Source organism: Lathyrus oleraceus, chromosome 6 (assembly GCF_024323335.1).
Source record: "Lathyrus oleraceus cultivar Zhongwan6 chromosome 6, CAAS_Psat_ZW6_1.0, whole genome shotgun sequence".
Lineage (NCBI taxonomy): Eukaryota > Viridiplantae > Streptophyta > Magnoliopsida > Fabales > Fabaceae > Lathyrus > Lathyrus oleraceus.
The window spans coordinates 215,091,547-215,101,058 of record NC_066584.1 but is presented as its reverse complement, the minus strand read 5'-3'; the positions used below and the strand labels follow the sequence as shown (position 1 = coordinate 215,101,058).

The following is a 9,512-nucleotide window of genomic DNA, read 5'->3' as shown; positions in this document are numbered from 1 at the left end:
TGACTCTAGGAACCTTTGTAACCCTAGATCATACCTGGTGAGAACCTATTCTTGGAAAGCAACCAGATTCATCAGTACCTCAGACTTTTGAACCCATGTATTGAAAAAAAAACAAATATGCATGGCTTGCATTGCATTCATTTGCATTTTATTGCATCTGCATCTCATCATAACACATGTCATTTTCCAGACAAAATACCTAAAAAAACTCATCCATCCTTTGTCCGTGATCAGCAAAGTGATTCCTAACACACGTTTAGAACAAAGAACCATGTCTCAGGAGATGATGGACGAGCTAAGGAAAAGCCATGAAGCACTAAAGGAGGAACTTAACCTTTTGAAGAGCCAAATGAGATGGGTCTTGGAAACCCTGCAAGTCTTGTTGGGAAAAGAGGGTCACCCAATATACACTGCTGCAACAAAGAGAGCTACTACCCCGCATCCATCCGGTGTTACCTCAAGTCAAGGGAAGTTCTATGTGGCAACTCCTCATTTACCAGTATATGGGCCTCCCTTAAGATGTCATCATCAACATCCTCTGGCTATTGCACCTCAAAGTCACCAAATCCAGGTTCAGAACAAAAATCAGAATCAGAACAAGAGGAACAAGGATCACAATGACTCGATTCCGGTGCCATATAGCAAGCTCTATCCGCAACTGATCCAAAATGCTTTGGTGACCCCTCGAGCTCTCACACCTGTGTCACCATACCTGTAATGGTACAATCCAAATGCAACATGTGAATTCCATAAAGGAGCATTGGGACATGACCTGGATTTTTGCTTAGCGTTGAAAGCCTTGGTGCGAGGGTTGATTAACAAAAAGAGCTTAATCTTTGAAGAAGATCATCCGAAGGTCAAGTGTGAATACCATACTGGGACAATGGGGCACTCCATCGAGGAATGCAAGAATTTTAAGCTCAAGCTGCAAGGATTGATTGACATAAGGTCACCAACACTCAAGGAGGAAGGCTCAGGTACATATACCTTGATTTCTGAGCCAGGTAATGAGAAAGGGAAAGGACCCTTGAAAACCCTCAAGGTTTTGTTCCACAAGGAAGATGTCAGGGATATGGCTAATGAGCTATCATTGTTTCCTGGTAAGAGCGTTGAGATATCGCCTTGGATTTCCAATGTCATGACCCATACCAATGAAAGAAAAGGAGAAGTGAGTAGTGGATTCAAGAAGGTTACGTTCAACGATGAGATTGACGGAAAAGAATTTGAAGATCATCATGCCAATGTCAAATAGTTTGTTGATCCCAACCTTCAAGTTTGAAGAAGTCATTTCCCTAAAGCTGGCAATCATTTGGCTGTTTCAACACTTCTTTTGTAGTTTCTTTGCATGTTGGTTGTTATTTGCTTTTAAACATTGTTGTTTTATTTGAGTTGGTAAGATTAATGAAATTTTTATGCATCTTTTGAATTAATCCATTCGTATTCACTCGTTTTTCATTTATGTTAAAAAACAAAAAACAAAATACTCCTTTCATTCACTTTTGTTTATCAAACTGTTGTGTTAACAAAGATTGGAGGGAGGATGATGAAAACGAAACACCTGAAATTGTTGTGGTATGCTTTTGAGTAAAACTTGTCGATGATGTAAGGCATTGTTTCAAATCCCTAAACACTGGAGTGATAAGGAGTTAATCCCTAGACAACCACTTTGAGCCTAGAAGTTGGTGTTTATTTCGGATCTAAAACCCTTAATCTTAACCTGGGGCAGGGTAGTTATGTTCAGATAGTTTGATCATGCATTTGATCTTTCAAAAAAAAAATCATCCATATATACATCCTCCAATTAGGTTCAACCACATGTTATCCTTCGCGCACATGTTGAAGTGTCGAAGAAGTTAAGAAAAGTTAAATTAGTGTTGGTTGATCCTTATCTACCAATAATATGGCAGTCAACACGTAAAAAATAAAATAAAAAAAGCCCGCTAGGTCAAATACCACAAAATGACTTAGGAAAAAGTTAGGGCATCCTGATGGACCGAAAGCTTCAAAGAAGCGGTCCAGGCAAAATTAGGGATAAAATAAATCAATCAAAAGAGGTCATTAAATCCTCGACAAAAACAAATTAAGGTGACTGCCATTTCAAGAAAATTCGTCTTGAACCCTCATCACACCTTCGAACCATCTTGGAAGTCGGATGCGTGTATCGAATTAACTAAACGTAGGAACTGGAGATCATCAAGAAGAAGGGGTGGGTAAAAATAAATTTTGAGCCTTATATCCTTTTGTTTCAAAAAAAAAACCGTGAACCAGACCACGTTACAACCCTTAAAAGACCTAATTGAGGCAGGGTTTATTTTGAAAGCATACTATAACAAGTTTGTGTTAACTTGACTCCAAACGATTTTTGTAAATCATTTGATGGCACCAACTTGCATACTGTGAATGACTTGATCACCATTGCGTTCTTATCAACGACTCTTTCATTGTATTTCACCCATTCATATCAATAAACTTTGATTTCAAATTTTGGCATAAGTATTGAATTAAAATTACCATTTTTGAATGAACAATCTTATTTGCGATTCAACACTTAGCATCAAAGAAATTCAATACACAGTTGAGGAACTTGGTGGAGTGAAAGAAGTCTAGTCATGGGCAAACCACCTCAGAGGCGGTAAGTCCAACTATCCAAAGGACAGTCAATCAAGAGTCTACCATTCCAGCATTTGGTTAGTCAAGATCAGACTACTGCAAGTTACAAACACTTGGGGCAAGCCATCTCGAGGTAGTCTCATGGCAAGTTGTTTCCAAACTCACTTTCAAAGTGAACATCTCCAAAGTCCCAACAAACTGGGGCAAGATGAGCCACAGAGGGGCAGAACCTCTTTCTTCGTGCTTTCAAACTACTCAAACAAATTCTGCCATACGTCAACAACTATTGAGTTTAAGACGAGTGCCCGAAAATTATGCTAGCACGATTCATTAATCCTCCAAAAGGATCCATTGGCTAAGCTGTGGCCATCAAACTGGATAGAATCCTCCTTTGACAACATCTATCATAAAATATTTGGTTGAGTTCTCGGTGTTGAGGAATCATGAGCTTCCATAAAAGCCTTTACAAACTCCCAGTCTGCCCAGTGTCAGCATTCTCATAATCATGATCATTCATATATCATGCATAAAAGGAAATTCAAATCATGCATAGCCGAAATGTACTTCGTGCTCATTTTGCATTGACTCAGGTCTTGTTGTTGATCCTATGTCCTTTGACTTTTATTCCGGGGTCAGGTCATACTTGAACCTGCTCTGAAGAGTTTTCCCAATTTTTTCAATACTATTCAGGTCATATAGGAACCTGTTGTTGAGCTTTTATTCCGGGGTCAGGTCATACTTGAACCTGCTCTGAAGAGTTTTTCCAATTTTTGTTCAATACTATTCAGGTCATATGTGAACCTGTCGTTGAGCTTTATTCCGGTGTCAGGTCATACTTGAACCTGCTCCGAAGAGTTTTTCCAATTTTTGTTCAATACTATTAAGGTCATGTATGAACCTGTTGTTGAGCTTTTATTCCGGGGTCCGGTCATACTTGAACCTGCTCCGAAGAGTTTTTCCAATTTTTGTTCAATACCATTCAGGTCATGTATGAACCTGTTGTTGAGCTTTTATTCCGGGGTCCGGTCATACTTGAACCTGCTCTGAAGAGTTTTTCCAATTTTTTCAATACTATTCAGGTCATATATGAACCTGTTGTTGAGCTTTTATTCCGGGGTAAGGTCATACTTGAACCTGCTCTGAAGAGTTTTTCCAATTTTTGTTCAATACCATTCAGGTCATGTATGAACCTGTTGTTGAGATTTTATTCCGGGGTCCGGTCATACTTGAACCTGCTCTGAAGAGGTCCGGTCATACTTGAACCTGCTCCGAAGAGTTTTTCCAATTTTTGTTCAATACTATTCAGGTCATGTATGAACCTGTTGTTGAGCTTTTATTCCGGGGTCCGGTCATACTTGAACCTGCTCCGAAGAGTTTTTCCAATTTTTTTTCAATACCATTTAGGTCATGTATGAACCTGTTGTTGAGCTTTTATTCCGGGGTCCGGTCATACTTGAACCTGCTCTGAAGAGTTTTTCCTATTTTTTCAATACTATTCAGGTCATATATGAACCTGTTGTTGAGCTTTTATTCCGGGGTTAGGTCATACTTGAACCTGCTCCGAAGAGTTTTTCCAATTTTTGTTCAATACCATTCAGGTCATGTATGAACCTGTTGTTGAGCTTTTATTCCGGGGTCCGGTCATACTTGAACCTGCTCTGAAGAGTTTTTCCAATTTTTTCAATACTATTCAGGTCATATATGTACTTGTTGTTGAGCTTTTATTCCGGGGTTAGGTCATACTTGAACCTGCTCTGAAGAATTTTTTCCCTTTTGTTCAATACTATTCAGGTCATGTATGAACCTGTTGTTGAGCTTTATTCCGGTGTCAGGTCATACTTGAACCTGTTCTGAAGATTCTTTCTCTGTTTGTTCAATACTATTCAGGTCATGTATGAACCTGTTGTTGAGCTTTATTCCAGTGTCAGGTCATACATGAACCTGTTCTGAAGAGTTTTTCTCCATGATTATTCCCCAGCATTGTCAGTTCATACATGAACCTATTGTGGAAATTTCCGTATTCGGGCTTAGTAAGTCAAATTGTGAACTTACTCTCTTGTACTCTAAGTACTGCTTATCAAATTCCACTCAGATTACTCCCCAGTGTGTGTTTGACTCTCCAGTAGGACTGTTTCCCCAGCAAGTTGTTTTTTTACCCCATTTGTCTGTCTCCCTGTAGATCATCAGTATTCCTCACCTTGGTCTGTCTAGTAGCATCTCCTGTCAAGGGTCCACCATATCCCTATCAGATAAAAAATTACAAAAAAAAAATCACGCATCCATGCGTGTCATGTCATATCATATCATATCATATCACATCATGTCATAGGGATTCAGGATCAAAACCCGGGTCTTCTTAGTATTTAACCATCTCCCACTATGATCATATGAAGAGTGTCTTGCTTCATATTCTCTAGTTGAAGATACTTAAATAGGGGCAACTGTCATACCCCGATTTTGATCCTGAAAATTTTCCATTTTTCTTTTATTTTGCACTTGGCCTAAAAATTCATTTGCATACATTCATTCCCAAATCCATATTTTTGTTACACATTGGTCATTGTCTAGGCTTTTTTGATCATGGTGCTTTTGATTATAAAATGGATTTTAATTATTTGACTTTTTTTAATTTTCAATTTGATTTTAATTTCGAATTAAGTTTAATTCCAAATTTCAATTTAATCTTAATTGTTTATTTTACTAATGATTCAAACTCTAATCGATTTTAATTTCCAAATGAATGTTAAAGTTGATATCCAAGTAATTTTAAATGAATTATAGATTAATTTGTTTTTAATTTGGTTTTTGCTGATTTGTTATTATTAATTAAATTGATATTCAAACTAATATTGGATTATTCCTAAAAATCCATATCCATTTTTATAATCAAATATCCAATAACCCAACTCTATTTTTAAATCCATATCCAAAATCCATATCCATTTTCATTATCCATTTGGAACCAATTTAAACCATAACCATCCAAATAGTTATACATTCCATACTGTCAACTACATTTTCATTCATAACATTCCATACAATCAACTACATTTTCATTCATAACTTTCCATACAATATCCAATAAACCTTCCATTTAAATTCAGAACTGCCATACAAAGTCAATTCATCACGTTCCATACAAAATAAAATGCCATAAATGTTCCATTACATTTCTATCCTCCTCCTCTCATGGTCCGATTCCAACCAATCTCTGTTTAGGATCCGACCCGAATGGTTCCCCATCGATGCCGAATTCATCTCTGCCGTCGAATGGTTGGTCTTTGATGACATCCGTGTCATCGTCACTGGCACTTCATCTGGCTATTTGCTCATTTACTCCCTCCGCACCGAATTGATTCATAGATGATTTATCCTGGACAAGTTTTGAAGTTAAGAGTTCGTGGAACAAAGAAAGACCTGATTCAAGATAGTTCCTCAGAAGACTTTTGTCTCATTATGCCCGGTGTCATTGCCCGTTGTGATGGCTCTGTTGTTCAGAATATGCTGCAGAAGTGGTTTGAAGAAGCCAATCCTCAATTTCGGAATCAAAAGCAAAAGAACCAAGATTCAGAATTTCGGAATCAAAAGAGGATTTTGAAAATTCTCAAGTAAAATTACCTGTCTAGTTGTGGAATATTGTCAACGTTATTATTGTGCATTGGCTGTTGGAGACAATGCTGTGATTTCAGCATATAGACTTTCTGAGGACAAAGGCAGGTCTTTAGTGGGAGCTATCTTGTCTAAAGTTGTACCAGCAACATTTTCCACTATAGCTTCATTTTCTAATTTGATTTGGCGGAGTGAAAATACTTCTCCACAGAAATCACCAAAGAAATCAGAGGTGAAACCTCAGCCATTTGCTCGAGCTTCACCCCTGACATGTATAAAGGATCATCCTAGGAAAGGTGAAAAGCTTACCTTATCACCAAGTGGTACATTGGCTGCTATAACCGATTCGCTCGGTCGCATATTGCTGCTAGATACTCAAGCACTTGTGGTGGTGCACCTTTGGAAGGGATATAGGGATGCCAGCTGTTTATTCATGGAGATGTTGGTAAATAAAGATACAGCCTCATCAAGCTCCACTTATTATGAACCGATGAAGAGTGATTACTGCTTGTGTTTGGCTATTCATGCTCCCAGAAAAGGAATGATTGAGATATGGCAAATGAGAACTGGACCACGTCTTAGAACAGTTACATGTGCAAAGGGTAGCAAGATGTTGCAACCCTCCTGTAGGTTTGGTGTTAGCAATGTCTAGTGCATTTGGCAACCGTATGCTGAAGCCATTTGTTGTAGCAGAACCTGAGATCCAGGAGCAGAAAATAGAGAAGAAACCGGGTACGAAACCAAGACCCTGCAAAACATAACAAATGCAACCAAACCTTGAGAAATTCAAACTCAAACCATAAAAAAGGAGAATAAGAGAATCAACAATGAGAAAGAAAAAAACTTTTAAGTTATCACCTTCTGTGGATATCCCAACATTAAAATTGGAATTAATGATCAACTAAGAAAGAGATTTGCTCTTTCAGAAGCCGTGGAAGCATCAGGCGACAAAACTCTCAGAATGATGAAGTAGGTGAATTGACGTGTTCTGAACTTTTGGAAGCTCTAGAGCTTAGCCGACGTCTGTTTTTAATGAGTTATGTACATTGGTTCACCTTTGCTTAGTACCTTTGAGTCATGAGAATCTGCAAAAAAAAACATCAGAAGCTTTTGGCAGGGTATTGATGTTGGACTTAGTAATTCGAAATGAAGATAAGCTCCCTTACCGTGAGCTTAGATGGCAAGGGAATTCTGCAAACTTGTTGTTGGCTGAAAAGATGATTTATGCAAATACAAATACACTAGAAGCAGCCTTACGATTCCTTTTAGCCCGGGCATAGTTCCAACTTTTTGTGGTGACTTGCAACATAGCACATGAGATACCTATCCACACGTGGTTGAAGACTTTGCAACTGATGCATTATTCTTGGACTTGTGGTCTCTTGATAAATTTCAAAGCCTTCTTAATCAGTCCAATGAAGACCCAAAATTAAAGAAATTGCTGCAGCAGGATAATCTTGTTGTACTCCTGCACCTACTTGGATGTGACTCTAATGGTCATGCACACAGGCCCTTTTCATCTATCTATCTCGACAATGTTAAGCAGGACTTGTGGCCTTGATAAGAACACTGCTCTTCATTGTGCTGTTTCAGTTTGGGTTGAAAATGATGTTGATGATGTTGCTGCCCAAGATTCTGTCACAAAATTCTCGGAAAACATGGCCGGTAGAAACTGAGTTAGCAGAACAAATTTTAAGGACAAGGAAGTTGAAATTTATTTCCTAAGACAGAAGTAGGACAGTAAATATTAGTACCGCAATCTTAATGGAACTCCTTTCATCCCTTTGTGAAGGAACTTGACCTGCAGAATGTGTGTACACCTTTCTGGATAGGTATGTTGCTACACCTTCCTTGTTCGAGATCAGTAGTGATTTACTAGCGGGTGATGTCTCCCATATTCTTGAAAAAGAAAGTCCTGTCGAACCAAGCTTGCATTCCAAGAATGTTGTTGCAGTTGTCTATAGGTCTGCCAAAGGGCGTCACGATTACACACGGGAATATTGTAGCATTGAAGCAACTGTTATGACGGTGATTCCAAATCTGGGTAGTAAGGACGTGTGCTTGGCATATTTGCTCCTTGCTCATGATTTTTGAAATAGCGGCAGAGTCTGTTATGCTGGCTGTAGGTTTTGCAATTGGGTACGCCACTCTTATGACCTTGACCGGCACATCTAGTAAAATCAAGAAAGGCTTTACAAACCAAGGTCATAAGCAGCAGGAAATATCATCATTACCGAGCTTGTCAAGGGCAAACCTGAAATGTAACAGTGTGTCAAAACTAGCCAGCAAGAGCAATAAGCATTATCTTCTGTAGTAAACCAGCAAACCATGAACATACCATATCAATCTGCCAGGAAGTGATGCACCGGGAACCTAGCAGTTTGATCCATCACCATTGCCCCATGAACCTCCTGTAATGCAAAATCCACAATTGGACATATCATGTCAGCCTACCAAACTATTCCAAATTAAAAATCAAACAGAGTAGTTCTGCAACATGAAGCAAGCCAAGATCAATACCAGCGGGCCACCTTGGACCTCAACCTCGTCCACAGTCTCCAGGTTACCCGAATTTTCACTGTAGTAAAAAGGTACAGATAAAATTAGTCAAGGCAGAAAAATCCAGAAAATCCCAATTGAGCATAAGGACAAAAGCGAAGAAGAAAGCTAGGTTCAGAATACTGTTTCCGGATAATAGCATCAAATAGGACAAACTCGTTTTTGAGCAGAAAAAGCACTTCTGGAATTTGCTTCTTTGAGCTTTTGAGTATCAAATCAAAACCCTAACGGTAGAAGATAAATAGGAGGAGAACGAAATCAGTAAGACACGAAAAAATTGAGAGAGGGGAGAGGCGGCCAAAATACCAAAAAAACCCTAATCCTAAAATTAAAGCAAAATCAAAGCGAAATCAATTTTTTTTGAAGAGGCGAAGGGAGAAGATTCAACCCTTACCTGAGCCGTCGCCACCGTCGAAGGTGAGCCCTTTTTGTTTTAGCCATGGATTCTTGCATCGTTTCAGAGAGATTGAGTGAGATGTGAGCGATTGGGGATGGAATAGTTGCGCTTGAGAAAGAGAGACGCGATTGGGAGTGAGATTGAGAGAGACGAGATTGAGAGAGTTTGCTGAGAGCGCGAGATAGAGAGAGGAGGACGATTGAGTCTGTTTGCGTCCCCACCTTTTTTTCTTTTTTTTTCTTTTTATTTATTCAATGCTTTATTCTTTTTTAAACAGACTTTTAAATCCCATTAAGTGAATGTTTAGAGTTCTTAAGTAGTCATTAACTGTGGTTTA

General features: G+C 38.7%; 1 pseudogene; it reads left to right on the top strand.

Moving 5' to 3' along the window:
* The first annotated feature begins 5,767 nt into the window (after positions 1–5,767).
* LOC127094836 (uncharacterized) lies at positions 5,768–6,871 on the top strand (annotated as a pseudogene).
* Positions 6,872–9,512: the final 2,641 nt, after the last annotated feature.